Raw genomic sequence first — 12,309 nt, forward strand, 5'->3', positions numbered from 1 at the left:
ATTTCTAGTTAGTTTGTTTTTTAAATCTAAATCTTACATATGTGAAACTGCATGCACACTAGGGCTTTTACTAGTATAACTCTTTTGGTAAAATCACACCCATAACTGAAATAGTTATAAGTATAAACTAGACGTAGGACTTTTGCTAATAGTTCAAGTTACTTTGTTCAGTTCTGAGAACAGATAGGTTTTCTTTAAAGTTGACTGTGTTCTTAACTGGGAACAGTCTTATCTGAAGTACACTTATGTTTATACTGAAAGATCAAAGCTTCAGTGGAGAATCTGAAAAATAGTCTTACCAGGCATCATCTTGGACAGTATTTAGAAAAAATAATTTCACTCGTCACAACTATGGACCAATACGAGAAAGCTACTTACGGCCGTGTAATACTAGGATCAGAACATAATGAAAACAGAAAAGTGTGTGCCAGCTGTGCATGGCTGTAAGAGGCAGGCATGGCTGGTGCATACTTTACCCCAAGAGTAACTTAGGGATCTGTTAGTGTATTAATCATGTTATAAGTAGAATGCTTCCAAATACTGAATTCTGCAGCCCAATATTACAGCGTACCCAACTGTGATGTGTTGCATCTTTTCCTTTGGTTAAGTAGGGGGTATCTATACCAATATCCTTTTATTTAGCAGCCCCAGGATTGCCATATTCCCATAACCTTTTAACTAATTTTCTCTGTCATATTTTAACACGCGGGAATCTTAGTGCTGTGTAGAATCATAGTTTGAATAAATTTACCAGACTCTGACCTGATGGAGGACTAAACCTACTACCTAGAGACAGGTATGAAAAGGAGGGCAGAGATACCATTGAAGAGTCCAGGGCCAAAGCCCTACTGAGAAGCATAGTTTACCCTGCTATCCCTGCTTGCTGGAAAAAGGCAGTGAAGTGACCACATTTGTGGTCACTGTGTAGTTCTGAATGGTAGTCGTGAAACTGACTAGTCTTGTTAATTTCACAGTGCAGCTGCTTTCAAAATCTGTGAGCGGGGAAGGGGGACTGGTGCTGCCTGTTCACAGGTTGAAAAAATAAGTTTTCCACAGGCTACTGTGAGTAGGTGATTGGATTTTTTAAGCCCTGCTATTGACTGGAGGAAAGCTTGTTTTATATTTGCTATGGGAGCTGTCACATGCTGGAATAAAATGAGTTGGAAAGGGCCCCATAGGATGGCAATATCATCTGGTTTGGGTCACATTTTTTCTTAGTTAGCTATCTTATATACATCTCTTTTGAGCTTCCAGGTCCATAGGACCTTTTTCTATGCGTTGCTGAGGGCCTTGTGCAAGGTCAAGGGGAGCTGAGGGCACTCAGTACCTGGAGGACTGGGCTCCTACTTTCCATGGTAACTTACTGCTAGAAGGAGTTGGCAGCATGCATTTAAAGGTACAATGAAAATTAAGCAGATATATAATTCTGTGAAATATCTAGTATTATTGTCCCTTTGGCTCAAGTGGTTAGCCAATATTTGGGTTGCTTTAACTAGGGGGGAGGTTGATAATATGAGTTAGGTATTTGGTTCAATCATGTTTATTTACAAAGAATGTACATAAAGTCCTGTTTCCCTGAATACAGAAGGAACACATAAGAGTGGGCAGTTTCCTGGCTTGCCGTTTCCAAGCCTGCCTTTGCAGCCAGTCTAGTCTCCCAAAGAGCCCTCCCTCTGTTCCCTCTAAGGGCCATACTCATGATGACTGCTCACCCTTTCTGTTCACTTTTTCTTATTGTCTTCCTGCCCTTCTGCCGCCCACACACACAGCTACAGCCAGTCAATGCCCCAACATTTCAGTCAGTCTCCAGGGAAACCCTTCTGCCAACATGGCTTAGCTGCTGATCAACCTTGCATGTGGCCTACTGCTTTGGGTGGTGGCTTCCATTGTCTTCTGCTGTCTTTCTCCATAAATGATCTTAATTACTTCTTCCATTCAGCTGAATAAAGGGTGTTTAGCTGCCCATCAGCTTTAACAAAGGTATATCAGCTGATATACATTTCAGCATATCAGAATTATGCAGGGTTTACAACTCTAGTATTGCATATATCATGCATGTAAGAGGCCTGACATGCATATTCTCCATATAAGTTACCCATAGTGTGTCACAGCAGCCTAAGTGTCCTACCAGAACCAAAATGCTTGTATGCCAAATATCTGCCTTTATGCTGACCTTTATGCTACGTACTACAAAATACTGAAAAATTATCTCACTTGTTAGATAAACTGCTTCCATTCTATTGTATTTGCTATCACATGTTGTGAAACAATTTAAACGAATAAACAAATGCTCCTCTCCCCATTTTGCTCATCTTGGAAGTCTGGATTTTGTAATGTTTATGTAATAATTAATCACCTCCTCTACCTCTGTTTTTCTCTACATAGACTTTTGATTTTCTTTTGAAATTTCAGGCTGCCATTGTGAGAAAAATTGGCTAGTTTTCCATTACATAAAAGGAACATAATTGCGGAAGGACATTGAGAGATATTAATATATTAATCTAGCATTGTTATCTGTTAATTACTTAAGGATCCAGCAGACTTCAGGTAGTATTTCAAATGCACATTGCATTCTTGGGTGCTTGTCAAGGTTCCTCCCCCACTCTGAACTCTAGGGTACAGATGTGGGGATCTGCATGAAAAAAACCTCCTAAGCTTATCTTTACCAGCTTAGGTCAAAACTTCCCCAAGGTACAAAATATTCCCCCCGTTGTCCTTGGACTGGCCGCTACCACCACCAAACTAATACTGGTTACTGGGGAAGAGCTGTTTGGATGCGTCTTTCCCCCCAAAATGCTTCCCCAAACCCTGCACCCCACTTCCTGGACAAGGTTTGGTAAAAAGCCTCACCAATTTGCCTAGGTGACTACAGACCCAGACCCTTGGATCTTAAGAACAATGAACAATCCTCCCAACACTTGCACCCCCCCTTTCCTGGGAAATGTTGGATAAAAAGCCTCACCAATTTGCATAGGTGACCACAGACCCAAACCCTTGGATCTGAGAACAATGAAAAAGCATTCAGTTTTTTACAAGAAGACTTTTAATAAAAAATAGAAGTAAATAGAAATAAAGAAATCCCCCCTGTAAAATCAGGATGGTAGATATCTTACAGGGTAATTAGATTCAAAAACATAGGGAACCCTTCTAGGCAAAACCTTAAGTTACAAAAAAGATACACAGACAGAAATAGTTATTCTATTCAGCACAATGCTTTTCTCAGCCATTTAAAGAAATCATAATCTAACACATACCTAGCTAGATTACTTACTAAAAGTTCTAAGACTCCATTCCTGGTCTATCCCCGGCCAAGACGACTACAGACAGACACAGACCCTTTGTTTCTCTCCCTCCTCCCAGCTTTTGAAAGTATCTTGTCTCCTCATTGGTCATTTTGGTCAGGTGCCAGCGAGGTTACTTTTAGCTTCTTAACCCTTTACAGGTGAGAGGAGCTTTCCCCTGGCCAGGAGGGATTTCAAAGGGGTTTACCCTTCCCTTTATATTTATGACAGTGCTAGAGAGGCATTGTGATCTAATGGGCAGAGGAGGGCCTAGGAGTTAGAATTGCTGAATTCTATTCCTGCTTCTGCCTTTCACTTGTTTTTTAGCCTTTAAATCACTTAACCCCTCTGAGCTTTAATGTAAAATGAGTAAAATACTATTTTGGTTTACAGATATGTTGTGAGGCTGATTCAATTAATGTTTGGAAAAATATTTGAATTATTTGGATGAAAGTTGCTGTGTAAATGCAAATTATTATTTTGCTATTGAATTTCTTAATTGAAATGAAAAGTCTTACATAAAAAACCCATGTCTAGCCAGCCAACTGACCACACAAAGGAGTATTCTGAAGAGCAGAAATTAGTTTCCCTGTGAACAATACTATCCTTAAAATTTTCCCTTCTGATCTACTTTTTTGGAAGGTACAGTATGATTTGGTGTTCTGGCTAGCTACCCTACACACACCCATTCCGCTTTGGGTGGGAAACAGTGTATTTCCTATTTTAGAACATTAGAGTATATAAATGGATTCTCTGTTAAGTGCAGGTGCTGCTGTTTAACCCCTAAAAGTAAAAATTACCTTTAGTTTTGATCTCTGTGGTGTAAATCTGGTGGTATAATGTGGCACTAAACAGAATTTGAATTAAATTTCAGTCCTTGTGGAAAATTTTCTGCCACAATTGTATCTGGTGCCATTCCCAAGGCATAACATTTCCTCTTCAGAAGTTCTCTTTTGAGCTAGAGCTAAAAAGACATCTATGGCAGGATTGGTTTAGCACTATGCAAATGGTACGTTTCAGTAGAGAAATCTTTCCAACCTCCTTTAATTTGAACATTGGTTCACATTGTCAGTTTTTCCACAGTATCAGTTAGTGCCATGTTAACATGTATTTTAGTAGTCTAATGGTTGTCCAAATTAAAATATTTTCCAAATTAAAATATGTAGGGATATTTTTTTCTCATGCTTCAGAAATGTTAGTCAATTAAAGTGAAACACTTGTTAAGCCTAATTTTATTTGCCACCTTTTATTTATTTACTTATTTGTATTGAGAGAGCACGCAGAGTCTCCAGTGAGATCAGGGCTCCCTTGTACTGGGCACTGCACAAATATATAGAAAGACCTATGCCAAAATCTTATGATGTAAGGCTCTAATCCTGCAAGTTATTCCATGCTGTGATGTATACGAACCCCACACTAGGTTGGAAGGGTTTAAAGGACAGTACTGTGCCCAGATAGTGCCATCCCTCCAGGCTGCAGAGTATGTTCTCACTCAGCGGTTGTCAACCTATGGCCCGCTTGCAGCCCAGTCAGCACACAACTGCAGCCCCTGTGACATCGTCGGGGCCATAGAGCTAGTATATATGTTGTGTAGATGTGTCCCATATAACAAAGAGCGAGCTGCAGATGTGGCCTACAATGGTAAATACTTTGAGAACCACTGATCTAACTGGAGATGGGGATGAAAAGGGAGCAGCCCAGCTCAGAAAGAGGAAGGTGTGGGAGAGGAGGACAGAGCTATCCTGAAGGGTCCTGACAAGGGTGCTGGAGAAGCCTCCCTGAAGTAATAAGATTATATGCTGAATTTGGGTGGAGCTGACAGTTTTTTTTTTTTTTCTTTCTTTCTTTCTTTCTTTTCACCTTATCTTGGACTGGAAGCTGGGAGAGAAAAAGAGCAGGAGGAGGTGCCCCAAGGAGGATAACTCCGAGGGCACCTTTGGGGGCCAGCCGCTGTTGACCCTCGTAGGGCCCGAGGTCAGAGCCCAGTGGAATGGGCAGGCCTGGGCTCCCCTGCCACTGCCCTTACTACAGGAGGGATTCAAACCACCCATCCACCTCACACACCTCTGATTAAAGGAGGACCAGCACTGCAAGACCTACCCAGTGGGAGACAGCACTAGGTGTGCTAATCACAAGGGCACCAAGCCAACCAAGGAGTATGTTATACATGTGAAATCAGGGGGGTTCTGTATGGATCAGCTTCTAGGATCAGAGCCTTAATTAAGGCAGGAGACAACAAGATAATGAAGCAAACAAATGGAGGGAGTGGAAAAGGGAGTTCAGGATAAGTGATAAGAATAAACATTTACATACACTGGCCTCATGCATAATTTGTTAGTTTTGAGGATTTAAAACAAATATAAAAAAGCTACATTAAGTAATCCTACTTAGCCACTGCTTACTGTTACTTGAAGTCAAACCCTTTTAAACTGTTATTTTTTGTTTCTGTTACTTTGACAGAATGGTAAGGGTTGAATTAGAAACTATTCTAAAATTAAATGCAGAACTGCATGTCCCATCATCCCAAAATAAGCTGCTATATTTAACACGATGATAGTAAAAACAAAATGTACAGTGGTTATAACTTATATACAGCATATGGCTCCTCCAGGTCCCGCAGCCCCCATTGGTCTGGAGCGGCGACACTTGGCCAGTGGGAGCCGTGACCAGCCGAACCTGCGGATGTGGCAGGTAAACAAACCAGCCCGGCCTGCCAGGGGGCTTACCCTGGTAGGCCACATGCCAAAGGTTGCCGATCCCTGGTCTATCCAGGGATTGTTAAAATCAATGGTTATAATCTATTTAGGAAGGATCAAGGGGGCAAAAAAATCAGGGAAAGTGGCACTCTATATAAAATATGGCATTACCTGTTTTTGAGTTACTGATACTCAGAAGAAAATTATCTTGAATGCTTGTGGATCAGTGTCTTGACAGATAAAACCGAAGATAGGCTATTAATTAGTGTATTGCTAAGCACACTAAATCACACCAGAAAACAGGATGAGCAGCTGCTTATTCATCTATCTGTAATGTGTAGGGAAAAAAGCTGTGTGATCATGGGGGACTTCAGTTTGGTTGTCATGCTGGAGGTCTCATGCTGCCAGTACTAAAACATCCTTGGACGTTTTAAATATTAAAGATGACAATTACCTAATTCAAAAAGTGTTGCCTCTCCCACAGGGGAATTCTATTTTAGATCTCATCTTGAGAGAAACAGAACTGATGAGAGAACTAAAAATTAATGGTAACTTATGTACAGGTGATAATGACTTGATCACATTTACAGTGTGCAAACAGAATAAAGTCCAGACCAGTGATAGATATGCTTGATCCTTTAAAAGGGCCACTTTCATAAAGCTGAAAGCAATTATGAGCCAAATCAGCTGGGGGAAGAATTTAATCAGAAAAGGGTTAATGATAATTGGGAATTGTTTAAGAACACTATTAGGTGCCCCAAAAGCCACACTCTTACAAATGAAGAAGAAGGCTGTATTGGTTTAAAAAAACAGTTCCAGGTTTAGAGAGCAAGTGAAGGCAGCTATAAAAAAAAGTGTGTGTGTGTAAATAAACAAATGGAAGAAAGGGAAAGTTGATAGCAATGAGTATGAATCAGAAGCTAGGAATTGTAGAAAATTGATAAGGGAAGCCAAGGGGCACAAGTTGAAATCTATGACCAGTAGAGTTGAGGACAACAAAAAGAAGTTTTAAAGTGTATTAGGAACAAAAGAACCCTAGCAATGATATTGGTCCATCACTAGATGGAAATGGTAGAATTAGCAATAATGCAGAAAAGGCAGAAGTGTTCAATAAATATTTCTGTTCAGTATTTGGGAAGAAAAGAGATGATGTAGTCATAGCATAAGATAAAATTATTTCATTCCACTAGTACCTCAGGAGGATGTTTAACTAACTTTAATAACTCACAACGTTTATTAAAGATAGACATTTTAAGATCAGCAGGTCTAGGTAATTTGCATGCAGGAGTTTTAAAATAATGGCTGAGGAGCTTACTGGACTGTTAATGTTGATTTTCAATATGTCTTGGAATACTGGGGAAGTTGCAGAAGACTGAAAGAAATATTATGGTGTGCCAGTCTTTAAAATGGGTAAACGAGATGACCTGGGTAATTATAGGTCTATCAATCTGACATCAATCCCAGGCAAGATAATTGAGCACCTGATATGGGACTTGATTAATAAAGAATTAATAGAGCACAATGTAATTTAATGCCAGTCAACATGGATTTATGGAAAATAGATACTGTTAAACTAACTCAATATCCTTTTTTTTAGAAGATTACAAGTTTGGTGATAAAGGTAATAGTGTTGATGTAATATACTTAGGCTTCTGATAAGGCTTTTGACTTTTATTACTGCATGACATTTTGATTAAAAAAAACAAGAAAAACATAAAAATAACATGGCACACACTACATGAATTAAAAGCTAGCTAATTGGTAGGTCTCAAAGTTTAATTCTAAATAGGGAATCATCATTGAGTGGTGTGTTTCTAGTGGGGTCCTGAAGGGATTGGTTCTTAGCTCTACAATATTTAATATTAATAACCTGGAACAAAACACAGAATCATCACTGATAAAGTCTGCACAAAAATTGAGCAAGTGGTAAATAATAAAGAGGACAAACCACTAGATCGCTTGTTAAGCTGGGCGCAAGCAAACAATGTACGTTTTACTATGGCTAAACATAAATGTATGTATCAAGGAACAAAGAATGTAGGCCATACTTACACAATGGGGGACTCTATCCCGGGAAGTAGTGCCTCTGGTGTGTGTTGGCTGAATGTGAGCTCCCAGTGTGATGATGTGGCCAAAAGAGCGAATGCAATCGTTGGGTGCATAAATGAGGACTCCCGAGTAGGAGAAAACTGGTTATTTTACCTGTGTATTTGGCACTGGTATGACTGCTGCTGGAATACTGTTCTGGTATCCACAATTCAAGAAGGATGTTGATAAATTAGAGAGGGTTCAGAGAAGAGCCACAAGAATGATTAAAGGATTAGAAAACATGCTTTATAGTGATTGAGTTCCTTGAATCTATCTTAACAAAGAGAAGGTTAAGGGGTGACTTTGTTCCCCAGATAGGTACTTACAGACTGTAAACAATATTTAATGGGCTCTTCAGTCTAGCAGAGAAAGGTATAACATGATCCAATGGCTGGATGTTGAAGTTTCCTAAATTCAGACAGGAAATAAGGTATAAATGTTTAAAAGTGAGAATTAATTACTGGAACATTTTACAAAGGATCACAGTGGATTCTCTATTACTGACAATTTTTAAATCAAGACTGGATGTTTTTCTAAAAGATAGGCTGTAGGAATTATTTTGGGGAAGTTTTATGGCATGTGTCATATAGGAGGTCAGGCTAGATGATTACTATGGTCCCCTCTGGCATCTCTCCCCAGTGCAGCCCTGAGCGCCTGCATGGTGCTTAATAGGCTGCCGCATGGCCGCGCAGTTTAGAGGGAACTTAGCTGGTCATAGAAGCAGTAAAGTGTGCATAGGAATAACAACACAGAACATGCACTAGGATTTTCTCCCTGCAACTCATGTGGATGTGCATGGGAGTGCTCCGTGCCTGGAGAGTAGACATCTCCCTCATCCCACTTCTCAGCTTAACGGATTGCTATACCACGGTGAGGGTTGTAATGTGGAACTTTTTCTCCTCTTTCACAGCCACTGATGAGCTGTGCTGTTCTCCATCCTAGCAGAGGGGACGGGGAAGTGAAGAGACTCCATCCCATCCAGCTATATGTCTGTGCTGTTCCCTCTCCCAACTCATTGCCCCCCTGTGTCTCCCAGCTTTTTGGGTTGCCCAGGGCAATCCAGCTGCCCCTCTGCTTCCATGCTGTCAGTATTGTGTCCTCTGATCCCACAGAGGGGCCCAGGAGCAATCTAGCCCCCACCTTACCCTGCTGAGTAAGAGTCTACCTTCTCTCTCCCACAGCCCTCACTGCCATCTCCCCTAGTCCTGGGGAAAGCTCTAGTCCTTTCTTCTTGCTCCTTGTTTCTTAGAGGAGTTGGGGGTAGTCTGGAACTCCTGCAGCCCTCCAACTAACTTGTGAGTCCTTCCCCTGTCACACCCTCTTTTAGTTTCTTGGATCTTTATAGGGGTTTTGACCTTTTGAAACATCTATCTTACTGCTCTTTCACTGTCCAGTCTAGCTTTGAGTAGGGGTTGGGGAAGAGGAGCAGTGGATGAAGAGAACTTCCTGCCCACTCCAATACCTTCCAGCCTGCTTCAACAAAGACATGCAAGGTGGATGAGAAGAGCATCCATGTGGGCTTCCAGAATAGTGCATTGAGTGCATTGGAAACTAGGAAGTGAAACAATCAGCAACATGGGAGTAAAACTGGCTATGTGCAGAGGACATTCAAAGGCATCAAGTAAATGAAAATGAGGAGAACAATAGTTTTGTCTCCAGTCTTTTTGGCTGTTTCTATTAGGGTTAAAGTACTCAGTGCTTTTTTTGCCTCGGTCTTCACAGACAAGGTCAGCTCGCAGACTGCTGCACTGGGCAGCACAGTATGGGGAGGAGGTGAGCAGCCCTCAGTGGTGAAATAACAGATTAAGGACTGTTTAAAAAAGCTGGACATAGATTCATAGATATTAAGGTCAGAAGGGACCATTATGATCATCTAGTCCGACCTTCTGCACAATGTCCATGGGGCCGGATGCAATGCATCTGAGGGTGCTGAGGGAGTTGGCTGATGTGATTGCGGAGCCATTGGCCAGTATCTTTGAAACCTCGTGGCGATCAGGGGAGGTCCTGAATGATTGGAAAAAGGCAAATATAGTGCCTGTCTTTTTAAAAAGGGAAGAAGGATAATCTGAGGAACTTTAGACCGGTAAGCCTCACCTCAGTCCTTGCAAAAATCATGGAGCAGGTCCTCAAAGAATCAATTCTGAAGCACTCTGAGGAGAGGAAAGTGATCAGGAACAGCCAACATGGATTCATCAAGGGCAAGTCATGCCTGACCAACCTGATTGCCTTCTATGATGAGATAACTGGCTCTCTGGATATGGAGAAAGCAGTGGACGTGATATATCTTGACTTTAGGAAAGCTTTTGATATGGTCTCGCACAGTATTCTTGCCGGCAAGTTAAAGAAGTATGGACTGGACGAATGGACTGTAAGGTGGATAGAAAGCTGGGTAGATTGTTGGGCTCAACCGGTAGTGATCAATGGCTCGATGTCTAGTTGGCAGCCAGTATCAAGCGGAGTGCCCCAGGGGTCGGTCCCGAGGCCGGTTTTGTTCAACATCTTCATTAATGATCTGGAGGATGGCGTGGATTGCACCCTCAGCAAGTTTGCAGATGACACTAAGATGGGGGGAGAGGTAGATATGCTGGAGGGTAGGGATAGGGTCCGGAGTGACCTAGACAAATTGGAAGATTGGGCTAAAAGAAATCTGATGAGGTTCAACAGGAGAAACACAGAGTCCTGCACTATGGAAGGAAGAATCCCATGCGCTGCTACAGGCTGGGGATCGACTGGCTAAGTGGAAGTTCTGCAGAAAAGGGCCTTGGGATTACAGTGGATGAGAAGCTGGAATGAGTCAACAGTGTGCCCTTGTTGTCAAGAAGGCTAACGGCATATTGGGTTGCATTAGTAGGAGCACTGCCAGCATATAGAGGGAAGTGATTATTCCCCTCTATTCAGCGTTGGTGAGGCCACATCTGGAGTATTGCATCCAGTTTTGGGCCCCCCGCTTCAGAAAGGATGTGGACAAATTGGAGAGAGTCCAGTGGAGGGCAACAAAAATGGTTAGGGGGCTGGGGCACATGACTTATGAGGAGTGGCTGAGGGAACTGCGCTTATTTAGTCTTCAGAGAAGAGTGAGGGGGGATTTGATAGCAGCCTTCAAGTACCTGAAGGGGGGTTCCAAAGAGGATGGAGCTCTGCTAGGCTGTTCTGAGTGGTGGAAGATGACAGAACAAGGAGCAATGGTCCCACGTTGCAGTGGCGGGGGGTCTAGGTTGGATATTAGAAAAAACTATTTCACTAGGAGGGTGGTGAAGCACTGGAATGGGTTACCTAGGGAGGTGGTGGAACCTCCATCCTTGAAGGTTTTTAAGGCCTGGCTTGTCAAAGCTGTCTCTGGGATGATTTAGTTAGGGATTGGCCCTGCTTTAAGCAGGGGGTTGGACTAGATGACCTCCTGCGGTCTCTTCCAACCCTAATCTTCTATGATTCTAAAAATATACCTTTTCCTTAACAGGTTAATGCTACAACTCCCTTGTCTTCACTAGGATTGTAACACAGGTATTGTAAACTACACCTTTTTTTTTCTGGTGAAGACAGAGCCTTTCAGTTTTAGGTCTACTCCTGAGAAATCACCCGTATGCCCACACAAACCTCTTTGCAGTTTTACTAATCTGTTATTACTTGTACGAATAGACATAAAATCCTTTTCAGACAGAAATGTGAAATTTTTAGTCGACTTGCCCCTTTTAAAAATGAAATTTAATTCTACAGACTGAGGGCATCAGAGGAGTACTGGAATAGCATACCACTATGTGCTGCTGCAGTCCAACCCCTGAATTAAACTCACAAGTACAGCTCAACAAGAAACAGTTTTTTTGTCTTGCAAGAACTTTGAAGTTTTAAAATGTTACAAATTGTGGTGAAAAGTCAAAATATCAAAAATTTACTGAAAATCCCTCACCCCCAAAGCAGGTCAGTTGCAATGTTTTGTTTTGATGATTTTGAAATGTTTTGATTTCAACTTTAATTTTTTATGTACTTAAATTTTGAAACAAAAATAATTTTGAATAAAAACAGTACTTTTCATTTTAAAAAATGTTGAAACAGGAGGTTTTGATTATTTCAAAACTTTTAAAAAATTATTTTAAATGGGAAATTTATCTGAACTGATCCTTTCCTATGGAATGTTTTTGTTTTGATAAATTGGGATTTTCCGATGAAAAAAATTTGACTAATTCCCAATAGCTAAAGTAATAAGTACCTTTTGAGGGCCTTTCTTCATTAGGGACATTTTTGAAATT

The 12,309-nt window shown here is 41.2% G+C and overlaps 1 protein-coding gene across 13 annotated transcripts in view; it reads left to right on the forward strand.

The window, feature by feature from the left end:
• STAU2 (staufen double-stranded RNA binding protein 2) overlaps positions 1-12,309 on the forward strand; it is a 230,194-nt gene that overhangs the window by 6,012 nt on the left and 211,873 nt on the right. For 3 of the 13 annotated variants that reach the window (XM_075125107.1, XM_075125106.1, XM_075125105.1), the window contains one exon: positions 11,523-11,566. The exons of 9 other annotated variants lie outside the window; for them this stretch is intronic. The gene's annotated coding sequence lies outside the window, so the exon portion shown is untranslated. Of the gene's footprint in view, positions 1-11,522; positions 11,567-11,957; positions 11,981-12,309 lie in introns of those variants that run through there. One more of the 13 variants, XM_075125110.1, reaches the window with a different exon arrangement.

Source organism: Caretta caretta, chromosome 2, assembly GCF_965140235.1.
Source record: "Caretta caretta isolate rCarCar2 chromosome 2, rCarCar1.hap1, whole genome shotgun sequence".
In the NCBI taxonomy this organism is placed as follows: domain Eukaryota; kingdom Metazoa; phylum Chordata; order Testudines; family Cheloniidae; genus Caretta; species Caretta caretta.